Raw genomic sequence first — 20,291 nt, forward strand, 5'->3', positions numbered from 1 at the left:
CCCTACCCCCTTCCCCCCAAATGCAGGATCACAATGACACCCTTTTCACATGCTTCCTTTTCCCCCACCCCCTTCCCCCATATCTGAGTCTTCCATTATCTTTCATTGATTGCACTCCTCTTCTTGCCACTTTTACTCTTTTCACAATGGGGTAATTTGATAGCTCATTATCTGTGATCTTTTTAAAAACGGAACAAAGGGCATTTAGTGCAGGAGACACCTTGAATTATCATGGTGTCAGGTAAAGAGCCCACAAACTTCCATGAAGGAGCAATCTCAATCTCAGGATAAAAACTCAGTGTGAAGGAGCCTTCAGTCCCAAAACCTGGCCTAAACCCTGACTGGAAAGGGTCTAGATAATCCGTTCTTCCAAGAGCATCTGTAGTTGTGCGGCCATCACCCTCTCGAGCACCTTCCCTACAAAGGGGATATTAGTGACTGCCTGTTAGTTATTAAGCACTGGGTCAGTGTGGGCTTCTTGAGAAGTAGGCACACTGTTGCCTCTTCAAGGCATTGGACACTCATCCATCCCACAGTGATGTATTAACCACACACTGGACCCACCCAGTCAGTCCCCACTGGCTAGTTCGAATTAGCCATGAAGGGCACAGGTCAAAGTTACAAGTAGTTGGGTGCACAGCCTCAAGCATCTTGTCCACATCATCAGGCCTCAGAAGCTGAAACCGATCCCATAGAACTGGACCAGATGGAGCACTGGACGCGTCATCTGGACTTGAATCCCTAAAGTTGCTTGTGAATATATCACAGCAGGTGTCTGTAAGATCCAACATTCCCATTTGCTCGGGTAGATGTGTGGTTCAGTGTCTTTTAACAAAACAACTCTGCTGGGCAACTACTTGAGGATGCAATGGAGGCAGTAAGGAAAGCCATCTTTGTTGCATAGGATCAGGATGCATATCTTAAGAAAGGGTTTGCTAGCTTTGGAATGGCAAATGAGGGGCAGGGGAGGGACTTTTTTAACATAGCAAAAAGGAGCTATGTTCAGCACAAGTATTCTTGAATTTAAAAACAGCAAATGCCTTCCCCAACCTGGTAGCCTCTAGATATGTTGAACTGCAACTCCCAGCATCCCCGGGTAGCCTGGCCAATGTCCATGCTGACTCAGGATGAAATGAGCAATAGTCTAACTAATACATCTGGCTGGAACCAGGTGGAGAAGGCTGATTTATGCTAAAGGACTTGTGTCCCACTCACTGTTCCCTTTAGATAATGGAGCTGATCCAACAACCTTGGATTTATTCACTACCTACAATAAACTATGGAGGCTAAAATCTTTCCCTTGTAATATCTCTCTTCTGGTGAATTGTTAATAATGAGTGAGCCTTGGGCCATAGAGATGCCTTGAAATGAGATAAGATCAGGTCAGAGGAAGTGATGTGGAGAACAGTAGCATGAAAGCTTCTATGGCAGGGAACAGGTGCAGCCTGGAGGAAGCAGCAATAAATAGCAGTCATGACGCATTCTGGATTTAGGAAAGAGAGCAAATCTAATTTTTCAAGGAAATAACCAGTTTTAAACAACAACTCCTATATAAATCTGACTATCAAGATCTTCTTCAGAGGCCCTGTTCAGGATGCACCCACCGTCTGTGATGAGATAAATGCCAACAAAGACGGAGCCTCACATCTGGATTTTGCCAGGATCCATCTTTGATTATTTTTGAAAGACAACCGAAAATGTTTTGCATATTGTTTTTTTAATTACCTTTTTAACCCACCTTTCCTCCAAGAAGCTTAGGGTGGTGAACATGGTGCCATACTCCTTTTATCTTCCCTACATCCCTTTGAGGTAGGTGAGACTGAGAGAGACTGGCCTAAGATCATGCAATGAGTTTAATGGATGAGTGAGGATTAGAACCAGCTCCCCCCCTCCCACGCAGGCACTTTAACACTATACCAGCTTTCCCCAACCTGGTGCCCTCCAGGTGTGTTGGACTGCAATTTCCATCATTGCTAGCTGGCTGGGAATGATATGAGTTGTAGTCCAACACATCTGGAGGACACCAGGTTGGGAAAGGTTGCACTACACCATACTGAATCTCTTAATGGTGTTTGATGCTCGCTGTTGCTGCATTTGTTGATTTTACATGTGCAATTTTATTTTGATGGTTTTATTGTTGCTATATTGTTATCCACCTCAACGTCTTTGTGATGGAAAACAAACATTTTAAGTTAATGAGAGGACAGAGCTCCTGTGCCTTTTAATAGTGGCAGTCTAGAAGACAGGATTTTAACAGGTGCAGCTTGTCATGCAAGGAGAGTTGCACCCACTAAAATTCAGCCTTCTGCACTACTATTTTAAAAGGTATGAAGGGTCCTATCCTCTCCCTTTGCATCTGGTTACCCTATTCGCAGAGCCCTCCCTGCCTGCAGTGATAGTGCAAGGCACCTGACTAGAGCATAGCACTGAAAATTAGGACAAATTTCTACTCCTGAAGACAGTCTGAGTGACAGGCTCTCCACTCTTTTATGATACTTGCCTCTGGCAAGTTATCAGCCCCGAGCATAGGCTGGCTCCCTCTTTAAATTAATGAAGACCTACTAATGACGGAGTCTGCCTGCCATTTGACAGGAAGGACAACAGATCAGAGAAGCGATTGTGACTTTGCTTGTTTATGAGATTGTGGTATGACCTCAGGGACATGTCAGGCTGGCCCGCATGATGCAACAGAGCCCAAACCTTTCCACAGCGATTCTCAAACTGTGAGGAAGGTCTACCTTGGGATGTGTTTGGGGCACCTAGAAGAGAGGGTCGAAGTTCCAGAGCAGGGATAGGACCCTGACAGAGGTCATGCCGACCTGCCAGACTGGCCAAAAATGTGGATAGACTGAGTACCCAGCTGGAAGTGGACTGACATGGGATTTGTGAGGAGGATTGTGGTTTGTAAAGGTCACAAAGATTGCAGAGATCACAGGAAGAGCTGTGTGTTGCTTTGTCCTTACAAGGCTTCCCTGTGTACAGTCTGAGGAGGGGGTCACAGAGATCCTCTCGTAATGCCAGTGTGGGATTTCTATCCTAATTCACAGATCCTTGATCTCAGCAGTGTGCTGTGCACCACCATAATCTGTGCACCATACAGCGGTGCACCATCATAATATTTGCACTCTCATCTATGGAACACTGGTGCTGTGTTGTTGGCGGGCGGAGGGACAAGAAAGACTAAGAAGATGGAACAGACTTGTTTTCTATTGCTCCAGCAGACAGGACTAGAACTAATGGTTGGAAATTGCAAGGAAGTAGATTTTGGCTAAACTTTAGGAAAAACCTAATGGCAAGAATTGTTTGGCAGTAGAACAAACTGCCTTGAGAGATAGTGGGCTCTCCTTTGCCAAAGGTATTTAAACACAGACTGGTTGGCCATCAGGGATGCTGTGGTTGCAAGATTCCTGCACCGAGCAGGGGGCTGGACTAGATTACTTCCAAGGTACTTTCTGATTCTAAAATTCTATTCTTTCAGCTGAGAAGCCCCCACAACTCCAGTCAAAAAGTTTGGGAATCACTGCCTTGCCAGCACTTCCTCATCTTTCCACAAAACAAAATAGGTCAAGGAAAGTCACCCACACAGACAAATTGCTTCCCTCTGATTCAGCAACTTTCCAGGTAGTGTTTGCAGGATCTTAAAGAAGCAGAAAGACCTGCTTTGCCATAGGCAGACAGGTTAGGATGTTAGAGACCTTCAGGGAATGTATGCAAGTCCATCTGGTAAGTTGGGCTGATGTAAGACAGAATAGCTGTTGCCATATGAAAATGATGTATAAACAACTATAGGAGCCCAGTTCAAGAAGAAAGATTTAAGATCCAGCAGTAGGGGATATTGCCCCAAAGGGTTGCCAGCTGCTGAAATGGCATGGTGGACCTCTCTAGAGATTGTGTTCCAAAGTACAAGTGCCCCAGCTGATCTAACCTCCTGTATGGAAAGAATACAGCCAAATAGAATTGGATGATCCAAAGGACAGGGAGGGTTGTGTGGGTCTGCAGAACAGCAGAGGTATTGAGATTTGATCCACAGACCATAAAACTTTCCTCTCCACTGGGGAACCATGATCCACTTTCACAGTGCTAAACATGTGCCCATAAAAAGTTGGTAGAAAAGATGACAGAACTTTCCACAAATCTTCTTTTACTCAGGTTCGTCTGACATGCACAGTCCTGTGCTATTTGTGTCCTGCCAAGCCAAACACAGCATATTTGGGGCTCAAGAAACCTTCTGTTTTTACTGCCTGCCTGGGACTAAAACAATCCATGGCTAGTGGGCTGCATTTGGCTGGGAGGGTTACAAACTGTGCAGGCCTAGTGTAGCAAGCACAGACAAGCTGGCCCTACAGGTAGCTTTAAAGTGCAGGAAAAATGCACCAAGGCAGTCTACCTCTGAATAGCAAATTATGGGAATAAACTAGGGAATAAACTTCCATTGCCTTGTTTGCTAGTGTCTAGAGCAGTGGTGGGAAATGTGTGACCCCCCCCCATGTCGTTGGACTGCAACTCCCATCAGCCCTAGCCAGCAGAGCCAATGGAGAGGTATGATGGGAAATGCAGTCCAACAGCTTCAGGAGGGCCACAAATTCGCTGCCCCGGTCTAGAGAAATTTGACAGGCTGCTGTTGGTCATAGAATACTAGATTAGAAGTGTCTTGCTCTGATTCATCAATTGAATTCTTCTTGTGTTATTAAGTTTTCTTTATTGAGCAACAGGACATGGATCACAAAGTGGTACCAGGGGTGTGTTTCCACCGGCAATTTACTCCAGCCTGGCTGCGTGTTGAAGTCGCATGGTTTACATGACGTCGTGGCCATCCAGCAGGCATCCCAGAGTTTATTGCAGTTCTTCTGAGACTGGTTATAGTCCGACTTTTTCTCTTTACTTAGGCTCAGTTACAGTCCTGTTGGGGTGTGTTCCATCACCCACACTTGAGTCAGTATAGTCCTGCCCATGGGGGTGTTTCGCTCACCTGCCTGTGACCTCAGTGACCCAACCCTTTCTCTCCCTGTTTTCCAGAAGTTTCAATGCCATTTTGGAGCAGGATGCTGAGGGACCAACCTTTAATAAATACATTGAAAATAAGCACAAGATCACTAGTGCGTATAAATGTGCTATCGTGGGCGAGCAAGTGCTCCCACTATAGCCTGAAAATAAGTTTTATCTCAGGTCGTTTCCCCAGAACTACATGTGGGGAGGATCCATGGCTAGTATTCCTTTGTGTCCTTCGGTCCCCTTTCGCAAGCTTCATAGTTCAGCTTTCGTATATTACATGGTAAGGCGCATACGCTCCATGTCAGTATCTCACTACCTATCACTCTTATCACAAAATGGCACTAACATGCATTTGCGCTATGTGCTATAATAGCACATTAGTTCAGGGGTGCTTGCTGACTTCTGTTGTAGTCAATGAGGTTTGTCCCCAAAAATGCACTATCGCGCAATAGCGCATTTATTCAGGGGTGCCTGCTGATGTGGTAGCCTGGTATTTAGAGGGAAAGGGGGGGAAATGGGCAGAATGGGGCATTGGTCTGGGAAGTCTACTCAGAAGTAAATCCCATTGTGGTCAATGAGGCTTGTTCCCGAGATTGCATTAAGGGGAGTAGAGCCTGGAGGGGGAAGCCTCTCCTATTGGTTGAACAACCCCTGCCAGTCTGGTGACGTTCACTTCCAATCCCCCCACCCCACCCGCAAGTATGTTTCTGTCAGGGATTTATAATGGTGCGGTGCAGTCCTTCATGGAGCCATGTGTGGAGCCATGCCAATTTCATGAACACTCCAGTATTCCTTCATTTGGTTCGTCCTTGCATTTCCATGGAAACATGGCCCTGGTCACTAGACCTGCCCCAGAAAGGGCACTCAGGTGTAACTTTTTTTCATATGCATGTAGGTGTGGTGAATCAGTGACACAAGCAGGAAGCCAGAGAGAATCTGAACGGGTCCTATCTGTGTCTCCCACCCCAAAAGGGAACAGAACCATAGCCAATGATTCAGAAGTGTCTCTTGAACATGAATAAAAATGGGATTGCGGGGAGAATCAGGTTACCAGTTCAAAATAAAGGTTTGATTATGGTGTTGCACATAAAACCAGGAGGCTAAAATCTCTGCATAACTTAAGATCCAGCCTGTTTGCCAGTTTGGAAGAGATGAGATGTGAATGAACCAGTGAGAGAAGGGATCCCATTGTCACTGGTGCATTCTAGTTTCCTCTCCTTTCTCTACATATGTCTGCAGCCATACTTATTACCACAGTTTGGCATTGTTGAGAACTGAGTTCTAGTATTGAAAAAGGTGATGGAGCTGTGCTGTGAGAACCCTTTGCTCAAATAAAGGAAATAGAGAACAAGGGGAAAGGAGGTGGTGCTCAGATCTTACACACAGCAGTGAACACAGAAAGAAGAAGAGAAACCATCCCTTCAACAATCTGGATGCTCACAAATCCACCCTCTGTCCAGGCTAATGTACTAGTGATTAACTGACCACACCTTCCCTCTGACAATGGCCTTAAGATGGCCATTCTTGAATAAAGGAATCTAAAAAACAGACATCAATGCAAAATTGCTGAAGTACAATTCATCAAGAGATTCAACTCTATTTCCTGTGGTCTGAATAAGGACAGAGGGTATTTTTTTTAAAATCACACTACATATGCCAATCGACTTCTTGTTGTTCAGTCGTTAAGTCATGTCCGACTCTTCGTGACCCCATGGACCATAGCACGCCAGGCCTTCCTGTCCTCCGCTCTCTCCTGGAGTGTGCTCAAGTTCATTAATCAACATACCATAGCAATTCTATCTGTGTTAACACCAACAAGGGTTTTGTGAATGGTAACTGTTAAGGTCATGATCACTGTCTGTAGTTTTTGCATTTCGATTCCCTCTGGCAATACAGTTTACATTTCCTTCCCTCCACCCCAGCATGTGTATATAAATGTGCCAATATGAGGTTAACACTTTATGTATCTGATGAAGTGCACAATGTCCATGAAAGCTTATGCCAAAATTAATGTGTTACCCTTTAATGTGCCACAGGACTCTTTGTTTTTAAAGACAATTAAGGGAGCAATCCTATGGGGATAGGTGGCTGCTTCCAAACCCGGAGGCAACTGTCTATCCAATGCAGGGCAGGAGAAGTGCACGGAGGATCGTCTCCTCCATGCTTCTCCTGCCCTGCATTTGCGACTAAACAGCTGATTTCAGCTGTCTAGCCATGAGAAGTCAGAGCAGGGGTGGGGGCGGCCAGATGAAACATAGGATGTGGCATACTGGCATTTCCGCCCTCCCCCGGGAACGCTCCTTTTACGCTGCTCTTCTGAGCGCAGGGCTGTTCCGCACTGCCTACAAGGCAGCGCGGGAGGGGATGGGGGGTCAATTCTCTGGGAACTGACCATGGCGCACGGGCTCTGATCCATCCTGACCATGGTGCACAAAACTGATCCATGCTATGGCCACCTAGCCACTAACTAGCAGCCATAGGACTGTGTCCTAAGTTACCAAGAAATTGAGCTTTCACATTCTATTTCTAATAACCAAAATACAAATGACTCTTTGCTCCTGGAATAAAAGATTGGAAAAAGCATCATGGCTGCCTCGATTTGGAATGAGATATGAAAAGGGTTATTCCAGTGGGAGCAAGGAGCCACGTGTGAATAAACATGTAAACTGTGCCAGTAGCGAGGGCTCCCAAGCAGCATGCTGTAGTCTCCAGACTATGGACATATAATACTGGCCACCACTGAATTATTCTCAAAGGGGGTCCAGTTCTATCAAGAAGCTTGGGCTAAGGTTCCCCCATGCCCACATAACCAAACAAAACAAGAAAATCCCATCAGCTGCCCAGCAAACTATCATCATAGGATGGCAAGGATGTTATGCTGGCATTGCCACAGCCCAACTTTTTCAGGATCGCAGTGTCGTCTGGGCGAATGATCCCATAAGTCATTAAATTCAAAGACAGTCTTAATTATCACGAATGTTTCCAAAGAACACAACAGAGATGGCCCTCCCATGAGGCAAGGAGAAACAGCCACCTTAGGTAGCTGGATTTGGGTACCTTAAGGGCGGCTGATGGGAGACATACAAATCTAACCCAGGGTGGGAATGAGGGAAATACCGGAAGCTCTGATCCCATTAAAGTGAGTAGGAGCAACACAGGAGCACAGTCATACATTTGTACAATTCCCATTCATTTCAACGAAGCTGATACAAGAGAACTTTCCAGGAGATCATGCTCCATCTGAATGAGTGGGGGGGAATGTAGTTTGTATTTTTTGCACTGTACGCATTAGGATGTCTTCGGCCAGTTTTGCTAAAAGTATTGTGACAGATATGCGGGTTATGTGAAAATTACTAGTCCAACTGTGCTCTCTCCCTGGAAACAGGCAGTCACCACAGTACTTTTAAATGTAATTTATGCATAAGTCAGAAATTGCCAAGGAAGTCCAACATGGTCACATTTGACTCTCTAAAATGAGGGGACTGGTAAAAAGAAAGTTGAAAGGGGAAGAGTCAAGATCCTCACTTGGGGGTGACTAAAAACCAGAATAATAAGAGCTCAGCTAAAATGAATACCACAGGTCAGGAAAGGTCCAAAAGATCCAGCATGGTCCACAAGCAGCATCATGGAAGCTATTAAAGAAAAGACTCCCTTCAGAAGATGGAAGACTTATCTAAACCGTGGGTGCTTCCAGACAATAAGCGCGTTCTCATGACATGCTAGCCCATCATGGGTAACAAGTTGCTCGCTATGGGTTGTACTGCAAAGAACCCACAGTGCGTGGTTTGTGCTCCCAACAGACGATTGGGCTTGCCGCAGCTTGTTTTCCCTCTGCTTCCTCCTCCTTCCATCTCAGTCCTTCACCCAGTAATCCAGAGTCCTGCATGGCAGAACCTGTCTTGTCTGCCCATCCCGACCCCCTCCCTGCTCCAATCACTACCCTTTTTCTGTCTCTGGCTTTTTTTCTTTGTCAGTCTTTCACAATAGCTCTATAACGGAATAGCACTATAGCAACATGAAGAAATTTTAAAAGGTGGAGAAGCAGTTGAGGAGAGTGGGGATGAAACTGATGAAGGCGTTGACAGAATGGGGAAAGTAGTGAAAACATCAGGCACAAGCAGTACAATGTTGCTCCATCAGAATAGCGCTATAGCACCATTATTATTATTATTTTTTTTTTAAGGGGGAAAGCCATTCACATTGCTTTGCAAGGGGATGCCCAGGATGATGATGATGATTACATTTCTATACCGCCCCATAGCCAAAGCTCTCTGGGTGGTTTACAAAAGTTAAAACATTAAAATACAATATACAAAGTTTAAAAACCATTTACGTAAAAGCATACCGGCAGTATATACAAACAACATATAACTGAAAACCATTTTGAACTAAAAACAATTTTTTAAAAATCCAACAATAAAACAATACAGCTTAAAAAGTATACAAAAGTCAGCAAAAGGAAAAGAGTTCTAAAAAGCGAAGGCATGCTGGAATAATAGAGTCTTTAATGAGAGAGCTTCAGCTATTGGGCAGTATAGACATGAAATAAATAAATAAATGCCGGCTTAAAAACCTTCAAAGAAGTCCCACAAAAGAAGTTAAAATCACATTGAATGGTGTATCAACGTTGATTTTAGGGGTTTATGCACCTAATGATCACAAAGTGGAATTTTATGAGAATCTCTTATCCAAACTCGTGGATCTAACTTTTGACAGTTGGTGTTTAATGGGAGATTGGAATGGGGTGATTGTACCTCAAATTGATAGAATATCAAAGAAAAAAATAAAGACTAATCAAGGAAATTACCTAAAAGTTTTTTTGAATTGATGGACAATTTGGCTTTAGTAGATGTATGGAGAGATAAAAATGGAAATTCAAAAGGATATACATATTTTTCAGAAAGACATAAATCTTCTTCAAGGATTGATATGATTTTGACAACTAAAGAGCTTGCTACAAATATTGGCAAAATACAAGTTCTACCAAGATCATTTTCAGACCATAACCCTATATCTATATCATATATGAAAAGAAGCACTACTTTTAGATGGAGATTGAATGAAATGATATTTCAAAATAAAAGTATTGTGGACAACACTACAAAGAAATTGAGAGAATTTTTTGAATTGAATCTGGACAAGGGAACAAATATCTGAACAGCATGGGATGCAAGTAAGGCCATTATTAAGTCAGAGGTTGTTTTATACAACAAAACATGCAACTGAAAAAGAGAAGAGAAGGTACAAAATTTTTTAAAACAAAGGAGAAAGAAGAATTCCTAAAGAAAAAACCGGGAAAGGCAAGTGTCCTCCGACAGATTAAATTACTCCAACAACAATTGTCGATGTTAACAATTCAGGATATGCAAAAAAAAAACAAAAAAAAAAACTTTGTAAAACAAAGAAATTTTGAATTTGCTAATAAACCAGGAAGATGGTTGGCCTATAAACTTAGAAAGGAAAAAGAAAAGGAAACAATTGTGAAAATAAGTGAAAGTGGATTAAAATTAACCAATGTGGCAAGTCAGAAAGTTTTTCATCAATATTGCTTGAATTTGTATAAAGGACATGCTATCTCCTCAGAATTAATGGATAAATATATTCATAAACAAAATTTACCAAAAATTACTAAGGAACGAAAACAAATGATGAATGGCCCAATAACAGCAAATGAAACGGTGGAAGCAATAAAAAAAAATTAAACTGGGAAAAACTCCGGGACCAGATGGAATATCAGGATTATATTATAAAACATGTGAAGAAGAAATTTTACAACCGTTGAAAAATATGATGAACAGTATTTTTGAAAAGGGGAGATACCGGAAACATGGAAAACAGCATATATAACAGTAATACCTAAAGAAGGACAGGATTCAACCTCAACCAAAAACTATAGACCAATCTCATTATTAAATAATGACTACAAGATATTTGCAACAATTTTGGCAGAAGGGCTCAAGAAAATATTGCAGGAGTTTGTACATGAGGATCAAAGTGGTTTCCTACCAAGGAGACAGATGAGAGATAATGTAAGAACGGTCTTGAATGTGGTGGAATATTTGGAAAAACACCCAGAAAAACAAGCAGCTCTGATCTTTTTAGATGCAGAGAAAGCATTTGATAATCTCAACTGGAAATTTTTAATTAAGACTTTAGAAGACTTGGACTTTGGGGAAAGCCTTATAAAGTGGGTGAAATCGGTATATACTGATCAAAAGGCTCAAATAATTATAAATGGGGACTTGACTAAACCTTGCGAGATACAAAGAGGAACAAGACAAGGCTGCCCATTGTCACCGCTACTGTTTATATTGGTTTTAGAATTATTGAACAGAGATATAAGACAAGATGATCAAATTACAGGAATAAAGATTAAAAAGAAGAAATATAAGCTGAGGGCTTTTGCAGATGACTGGGTGTTCATGATGGAAGAACCTTTAAAGAAATTAAAATTTTAATGAAAAAATTAAAAGAATTTGGAGCAGTGGCAAGGTTCAAAGTTAATAAACAGAAAACAAAAATTTTAACAAAGAGTATGAATGTTCAAGAAAAAAAAAGTTGATGGATAAGACTGGCTTCCAAATGGAAAAGAAAGTAAAATATTTGGGAGTCTTTTTGACAAATATGAATTGTATGCTTTTTCAAAATAACTATGTTAAAGTGTGGAATGAAATTAAACAAGACCTATTAAAATGGGAAAAATTACAGCTATCACTTTTGGGAAGAATTGCAATGATTAAAATGAATGTACTACCTAGAAAGTTATTTTTGTTTCAAATGATACCCATTATTACATCGGATTTACCTTTTAAGCAGTGGCAGAGAGATATAACGAAGTTTATATGGCAAGCAAAAAAACCAAGAATTAAAATAAAAATGAGACATAAGGAGTTCCGGTTCCGGTCAGCACGAGCAGCGGCAGATTTCATGGCTCCTCGGTCTGTTTGTTTTAAATTTTAATTGTTTTAAATTGTCACAATGTGTTTTAAGTTTTAATTTGCCAGTTTAAACCTCTATTATTGTAGCGCACGCCAGGCAACTGTAGTGTTTTGGCTGCCCTAAGGTTTAATCTGTTCAAGTTTTTACCAGCTGTGAGGAGGCAATGCGAGAGCTCTCAGTGTTTGGACTATGTTTTGAATTCTTCTGATAAAGTCCTTACATACACACACAAGCCGTAGAAGCATATGTGAATGCCTGCCTCATTATTTTGCCAATTTTGCTGACTTCTGTAAGCATTTATCAAGTGGAGGAGCTTGCAGAGTGGTGCTACCTGATTTTTCTACCCTCTGTTTGCAATGTGTAGTAAGAAAAAGAGACAGAGAGACCAACTAGAGTCTCCAACTTTCCCTGTTTCAAAACAATCTAAAATTGATAGCTTCATGTTCGGTGGCTCTGATACCCCGGGAGGACTCCCAATCCTTACTACTAATCGATATTCAATCCTGGCCTCCCCTTTGGGGGAAAATGATGAGTCCCAGGAAGGAAAAATTGAGGACTCCCAGGAATGGAGAAATGAGGAGAAACAGACAACTACCAGGCTGAAGCCTGAAGATGTGAACATGGCAATTATTGATACCATGGCAAAACAGTGCTTGTTAATTTTTAAAACTCTAATTAATATTTTTGGGACAATCGGAGCTATAAATGATAAACTAATTCCTATCACTGGATATACAAAGCAACTTGATGAGATTATACAACTTCTCAAGGATCAGGATACCAGAACAAAACAAGACGTGAATCCAGAAGTAAATCAGAAAGTCATGACACTTCCAGTTTTACAACCTGTACAGGCTTTGGTTCCTTCAACTGTATCCCAGCATTCGAATTTCTTGAACCTTGCAGACTGTGGAGAACTTGTAGACCTGAAGAATTGGGACTTTAAGGGGAACTTAATTTTAGTCCCAGACCAAGTGGCCTTTGAAATATCACCATTCTCAAATGGGGTTCTGCCTAGTTGGTGGGGGAAAAACCGAGTTGTGTATAATCTTAATGCATTGTTGAACTTAAGAATTCATATAAGAAATATTAGATCTGTACACACACTTCCAGGCTCTCTGTATTTACAGAGATGTATAATAACTTTCAACTCACCAATGTTGGTTAAAGAAATCTTTGCTGTGAGGCTCCAACTGGGTAAATATGGAGTAAGGGCTAGAAGGGTCTTTAAAACTTCTTCATTAACACCACTATTTAAGCAGATATCTAGAAGGAAACCCATAGATCAGTATGCCCCAGAAGCAAGTCGACTACATAATGTTCTAGAGCAGTCTAACACTGAAATGCTCATTGATTTTACAACTCAGGAGACAGATGTTGGGACCATTGACATAGAGTCCACTGATCAGGGCCTTCAGAGAACAAACTTTAGGTCTTTATGTCCCTCTAGTCCCCCACTCAAAAATGATGTTTTGTTAGACACTGAAATTCTCTTAACCAATACTGCAATTAATTCTTATATTGACAACTTTCAGTTGATACCGCAAAAAAAACAGAAAACAGTGGTGGCTGAAATCAACACCACAGTAGTCCCAATAGCAAATAATTCTCAAAGGAAACACATGATCCAGAACTCCACTTCCCGCTTAAATGGTGCCGTGCAGCTTGACCCCTCAATAGATCAAATTACATTAGATTGTTCCTCCTGACAAAATAAGGCTTTGGGGAGTTCACTTAAGTGTGTCTCCTGGAACATCTCTGGATGGTCTAATAAAAGGGCAGATGGTTCATTCAGAAGGTACCTTAGATCTTTTGATATCATATTCCTACAGGAAACATGGTGCACGGGGGAAATTCTTCTGAGTGATTACAAAACCTATGAAATCCCTGCAAGTATCCCCAGAGGCATGGGACGCCCGTGGGGGGGATTAGCCTGTTGTATATCAACTTCATTGAAAGGCGAAAGCTATCTCATCAGTAATTTGGAGTCCTGGGCTTTGGCTATATTTTTCAAAATTAATTTAACATCATATATCATGGTAAATGTATATATTCCTCCTTGGAAATCAACTCATCACAGCAAAAATGTTTGGGAAAGCCTTACAGATTACATACTTGGCCTGCAGACCCAACTATCTGGAGCTCATTTGATATTAGTTGGTGATTTTAATGCCCGGATTGGCCCAAACTGGAATGCAATAGAGCCAGTCTCCTATTTTTCCCTGGATGACTTCCCACTGATAAAGGATAGACAGTCAAAGGATCACACAATTAACACCCAAGAGAAGCTGTTTATTCAAATGATCTTTCAATCTGGACTTCTCATTCTGAATGGCTCTCTGTCTGAGGATTTGACAGGGGAATTTACCTTTATCAACCATCTTGGGGCTAGTGTAATTGATTATATTGCTGTCCTCCAGCTGTGTTTGGGCTGATTACACTCTTTAGAGTAGATTCATATCCATGTAGTGATCACCAACCACTGATTGTCCAGTTAGAATGTCTTAAAAATGCCCAGGCAAATCAAGAAAATAGGCTCCCAGTCCCAAGCACAAGGGTTGCAACATACCATCGTAAATGGGCAAATGTGAATTTAAATGCTTTGGAACGCTTATGGCATTCTGAGAATGTACAACTCTTGCTGAATACCCTGTCCTCTTCCAAAGAGATGGAAGTAGTAACAGAATGTTATGCCCAGATTATAGCAGCAGTTGAACCTCTCTTATTTTGGAAAGGTCAGTCAAAGAACCAGAGGCCAAAAGAGGGTAATCCATGGTTTGGCATGGACTGTAGGAAACTTAAGCAGGAAATTAAAAGACAACATAAATTCCTAAGAGACAGAGGTATAGTCGCTTTACCACAGTCCTATTTGGCACTGCGTAAATTATATAAAAATACAATTAAAGAAAAAAAGCAAGAGCATGCTAGGTTGCAATGGGTGGAACTAGCATCAGCACTCGAAAGAAATGATAGACCTAGATTTTGGCACCTTACTTCAGACTGAAGATACTCTGGGACTCCATCCATTGACTCTGTTATTACAACACATGAATGGGAACAACACTTCCATTCCCTCTTTTATGATGAGATGGCCTGTCTTCCCCCATTGCAGGAGGAAAACCCGGAATCATCTAGTTGGCCCCCAGTCACCTGTGAGGAAATAGCTATGCTGATACGGAAGCTGAAGCACGGAAAGGCCCCCAGAAGGAGTGGCATTTCACCAGATTTCTTGATTGATTATCCTCATTGGTGGATCCCAATGTTAGCAACCTTATTTACACTTATTGATAGAACTGGGAAATTTCCCCAAGATTGGGCAGTGGCTATTGTAGTGCCTATTTATAAAAAGGGCAATCGGTCAGACCCTAAGAATTATCGCCCTATAAGTCTACTGGATGTTATAAGTAAGTTGTATGCAAGACATCTTTTAGATAAGCTGGAAAATTGGGTGCTCAGGGAGAATCTCCTGGCTGAAGAACAAGCAGGCTTCCGATGTGGCAGATCTACAGTAGACCATTGTTTTCTACTAAAATATTTGGCTGGGAAATATACATCTCCCCCTTATCACTCACTTTTTGCTGCATTTGTAGACCTTCGAGCGGCCTTTGACTCTATATCTAGACCCCGCCTTTGGCAGAAGCTTACACTTTTAAATGTGGATCATAAATTGCTCAGGAGAATACAGGGGCTGTATGAGAACTCTATCTTGCGTGTGAGAGAGTCTTCAGGTGATCTTTCAGGCCCCATTATTGTTAACAAAGGAGTGTGCCAGGGATGTTTGCTTGCACCTCTTTTATTCAATCTATATCTTAATGATATGGTTCCCTTCTTATCTAATCCAGACTTCTTCCCACCTCTTTTAAAAGACAGGAATATTTCAGTGTTATTATATGCAGATGATGCTGTTCTCCTGTCATACACCCAGGTGGGGATGCATAGGCTTTTAAGAGCCCTAAGCTCATATTGTGTGAGAGAAGCCCTTCAGGTCAACTACGAAAAAACTAAAATCTTAGTCTTTGGCAAAAGGAGGAAAAAATACCGATGGCAGCTGGATAACCACCTGCTTGATCAGGTCAACAAATATAAATACCTAGGAGTGACATTTCAAAGTTCAGGATCTTGGTCGGAGCACTGGAAAGCAATAGCCCTGACAACTAATGTAACTAGTAATGCCATTCTTCGTTTTGCTGCTGGATCAGGTGGTAAGATGGTGGCCCCTTTAATAGAGCTATACAAGGGCAAATTACTTCCCCAAATATTATATGGGGCACCTGCCTGGACCCATGCTGACATTGCTTCATTGGAGTCAGTGGAGCATAAATTTCTATCCAGAGTACTCGGGGTTCCCAGATCCACTTCTAAGGCCATTGTCCGACTAGAAACAGCTTGTCACTCAGTGGGAATGCTTGTCCAAAAAGCTGCCACTTTCTTCTGGTTAAAGATAGTGTTCCAACTGGCCTCCCCCTTGGTCTTATTAGCATATGAAGCTATGGGAAGGGGCTCATGGGCAGACAAGATAACCACATCTATCTCTGAGTTGGGCTTTTCACAATCATATGTGCTTGCGAGGGGCTATGATAGAGCTAGGGATGAGATTTCAAAGAGGTTACAGGATGCTGATATTCAAACAACAATGGCTGTTGCTGCTGAAAGTCACTCTAACAAGATCTATAAAAGCATCATGACATCTCTGGGGAAGGCTCCCCCGTATTTGATTTCCATCACCTCACATGAATTGAGATGGCTCATGACTAGGTGTAGACTGAACTCACTCCAATTGATGGAGGTGAAGGCACGTTATAGGACCCATCATGGCATGAGTGCAGATTGCCCAGCTGGTTGCCCCAAGGTAGAGGACATGGTACACTTTCTAGCAGAATGCCCATTGTATATCGATTTGAGGAAGCAATACCTTGAGCCCCTATTAGCTGTGCTTGAGGATACTTCTGGTGCAAGCATAACTCGATTATTATTAGCTGGAACAGATCATTATACATCATATAGGACTGCTAAGTTTGTCAGTCGAGCCCTGGAGAGGCGAAAGTCATTGACTGTTATAAAAAAACTAAATCCGTAAACATGGGAATAATATTCTGGCAGATATTGTTTTAGGATTTTAAAATGTTTTAAACTTGCTCTTGTTAGTTATTTTATTAATAATTTGTACTTCGGTCTCCCTTTTGGGTTGATGTGAGAATTCTATTTGTTTTGTGTGCGGATGGCCTGATTGGCTAAAAAGCAATAAAGTGTAATGAAAATAAAAATTTTACAAGATGCAAAGGAAAAAGGTGGCTTGGGATTACCAGATTTTAAAACCTATTTTTCTGCCTGCTGCTTGATGTGGATGAAGGAATGGGTGAAGTTGAAAAATAGAAGACCTTTAGAACTAGAAGGACACAAATTGAGAGATGGGTGGCATGGTTATTTGTGGTATGATAAAACAAAAGTGAATGTAGATTTTAATAATCACTATATAAGACGGGCTGTATTAAGAATTTGGAATAAATATAAATTAAGGTTTGATAAAAAAAAACACCACGTTGGATATCCTCACAAGAAGCAATGCATTGAAGAGAATTTGATAACACGCGTAAATGGATAATGATTTACTGGAATTGTCACAAGGGGAATATAAGTTAAAATCAAGGGAAAACTTATTGGAAGAAGGTCATGTCTGTCAATGGTTTTCATATCTGCAAATTAAAGCAAGGTTTAAAGTAGATGAGAAAAATGGTGGCGCTTAACAAATAGAATCTGAGTGTGAAACAGCACTGTGTATAAATGATGAACATGTTATTGCTAAATTGTATAAATTACTGTTAAGGTATGAGACAGAGGATGAGCAAGTAAAACACTGTATGATAAAATGGGCACAAAATGTTGGTCATAATATATTAATGGAAGAGTGGGAAAGTATGTGGGGAAAAGATCTAACATTTACTTTATGTACAAATCTTAAAGAGAATTTTTAAAAGATGATGTATAGATGGTATATGGCACCATTTAAACTGTTTAAAATGTATAAGTGTGTTTCTGAAAAATGTTGGAAATGTGAAGATCAAGATGGAACATTTATCATTTATGGTGGACTTGTAAAAAAGCTAAAATATTTTGGAAACGAATACAGTCTTTAACCCAAAGAATATTAAAGACTACTATAGAATTAAAGCCAGAAACTTTTTTATTGGGACTAACAGATAAACACATAAAAGAGAAGGGGGGAACCCGCTTTCTCTACATGACAACGGCTGCAAGGTTATTGTACGCACAAAAGTGGAAGAATTAAACAATACCAACTGTGAGTGAGTGGTTCATGAAAATGATGGAGCTGGCGGAGATGGCAAAACTTACTATTATAATTAAAGAAGGATCAACAACTAAATTTATGTTAAATTGGAAACCTTTTATAGAATTTGTACAAGTAATAGAGAAAAATGATATCTATATATGTGGATTTTGAACTTGAGAAATGAGATAATGGGCCGATCTACATTGCGCCCGCCATCGCAATGAATTCGGTGTCCCGCCGGGTTAAACGCTCTCGCGTTAAAACAAGATTATTCACACTCACCCATTTTCCCCGTTGCAGTGCTTCATCGAATGCGCGAGCTCGGTTCACACTCGAGTGCTGTGCTGTTTTCCTGCTGTTTTCCTGTGCGCGCTCGTCTGATCTCAGATGCTAAGCGGGGTCGGCCCCAGTCAGTAGTTGGATGGGCGACCGCCTGGGAATCAGGCTTCCTGCACTGAGCAAGGGGTTATTCTATCCCTTCAAATGAGACTAAGTTTTACTCCCTCCTATCCCCCGCTCCGGATGTTTTTTTTTAAATTAAGGCGTTATCCTCGCAGAATCGGGGCTTCTCCGCAATGTGTTTTTTTTTTAAATTCAGGCATAATCTTTGAAGCTTCAAAGCTGTGAAGCTTCACAACTTCGAATCTTCAAAGATCATTTTGAATGATCGCCCATCCCACTACTGATCAGGGCCAACCCCGCTTAGCATCCGAGATCAGACAAGCATGTGCATAACCAGCCCTTTGCTTGTTACTGAGGAAATGGGGGCTGCTGAGGAAGCTATGCAATCAGTAGCCAGAAGAAGACATGGGGCCGTCGAGAACTGTGATTGGACAGGAGGGAAATACAAACACCACCGTTTGTGTCCCCTCCCTGTACAGGTGGGGGAGGGGACTACGACCGGATACAGTAGTGAAGGTGGAAAATCAGAGCACATTAAGGGGAAATACCAGGATATTAGGGTATTGAAAGCAGGAGCACGGAAGTGGGAAATTCCGGTTCCAATTCGAGGCGGGTACTGCGTAGTGTGAAAGGCGGGCAGTGAAACCTCATTGGAAACGAAAAAAGGCAGTAAGTGTAGATCCAGTCAATGTCTGTGAACTCAATGTATGATATACAACTAAGATAAGAAGTAGAGAATAATAATAAGCATTTGTTGTGTAAGGGGAGCCAAAGGTAGATATCTTACAATTTAAGAGATATTTTAGTGTATGTGTATTGTGTATTATTCACTTGAGGGAAGGATATTAAAGGCAAAACTGAAGTACTTTGGCCACATAATGAGAAGACAGGATACCCTGGAGAAGATGCTGATGCTAGGGAAAGTGGAAGGCGAAAGGAAGAGGGGCCGACCAAGGGCAAGGTGGATGGATGATATTCTGGAGGTGACGGACTCGACCTTGGGGGAGCTGGGGGTGGCGACGGCCAACAGGAAGCTCTGGTGTGGGCTGGTCCATGAAGTCACGAAGAGTCGGAAGCAACTGAACGAATAAACAACAACATTGTGTATTTATGTTGTTGTTTTCTTTTTGAAAAATAAAACTATTATATCAAAAAAAAACTTAAAAGAAGTCAGCAGGCGCATTTCAACTGGCAAGTCATTCCACAACTGAGGGGCAGCAAAGGAAAAGCTCCTCTTGTGTGTGGCTGTCAATCTCACATTAGGCAGCTGCAGCAGATAGCCCTCAGAGGACCTTAGGTGGCGGACTGGGATGTAGGGGAGAAGGACCTCGACCATGTAAGGCTTTAAAGGTAAGAACCAGTACTTTATATTTTGCTTGGAAACAAATTGGCAGCCAGTGTAAAGATTTTAAAACCGGTATAATATGGTCTCCATGGGATGTCCCAGAGACCAACCTGGCTGCCTTATTTTGTACCAGTTGATGTTTCCGAGCTAAATATACAGGCAGCCCCAAGTACAGCGCATTACAGAAATTAAGCCTAGTGGTTACCAGCGCATGCATCACTGTTACCAGGTCCACACATTCCAGGAATGGGTGTAGCTGGCGTATCAGCCAAAGCTGATAACAGGCACTTTTCACCGTTGCTTCCACCTGGGGTGCCAGGGTTG

Source organism: Heloderma suspectum, chromosome 6, assembly GCF_057233095.1.
Source record: "Heloderma suspectum isolate Gila_16-S chromosome 6, 16-S_ref, whole genome shotgun sequence".
NCBI lineage: Eukaryota > Metazoa > Chordata > Lepidosauria > Squamata > Helodermatidae > Heloderma > Heloderma suspectum.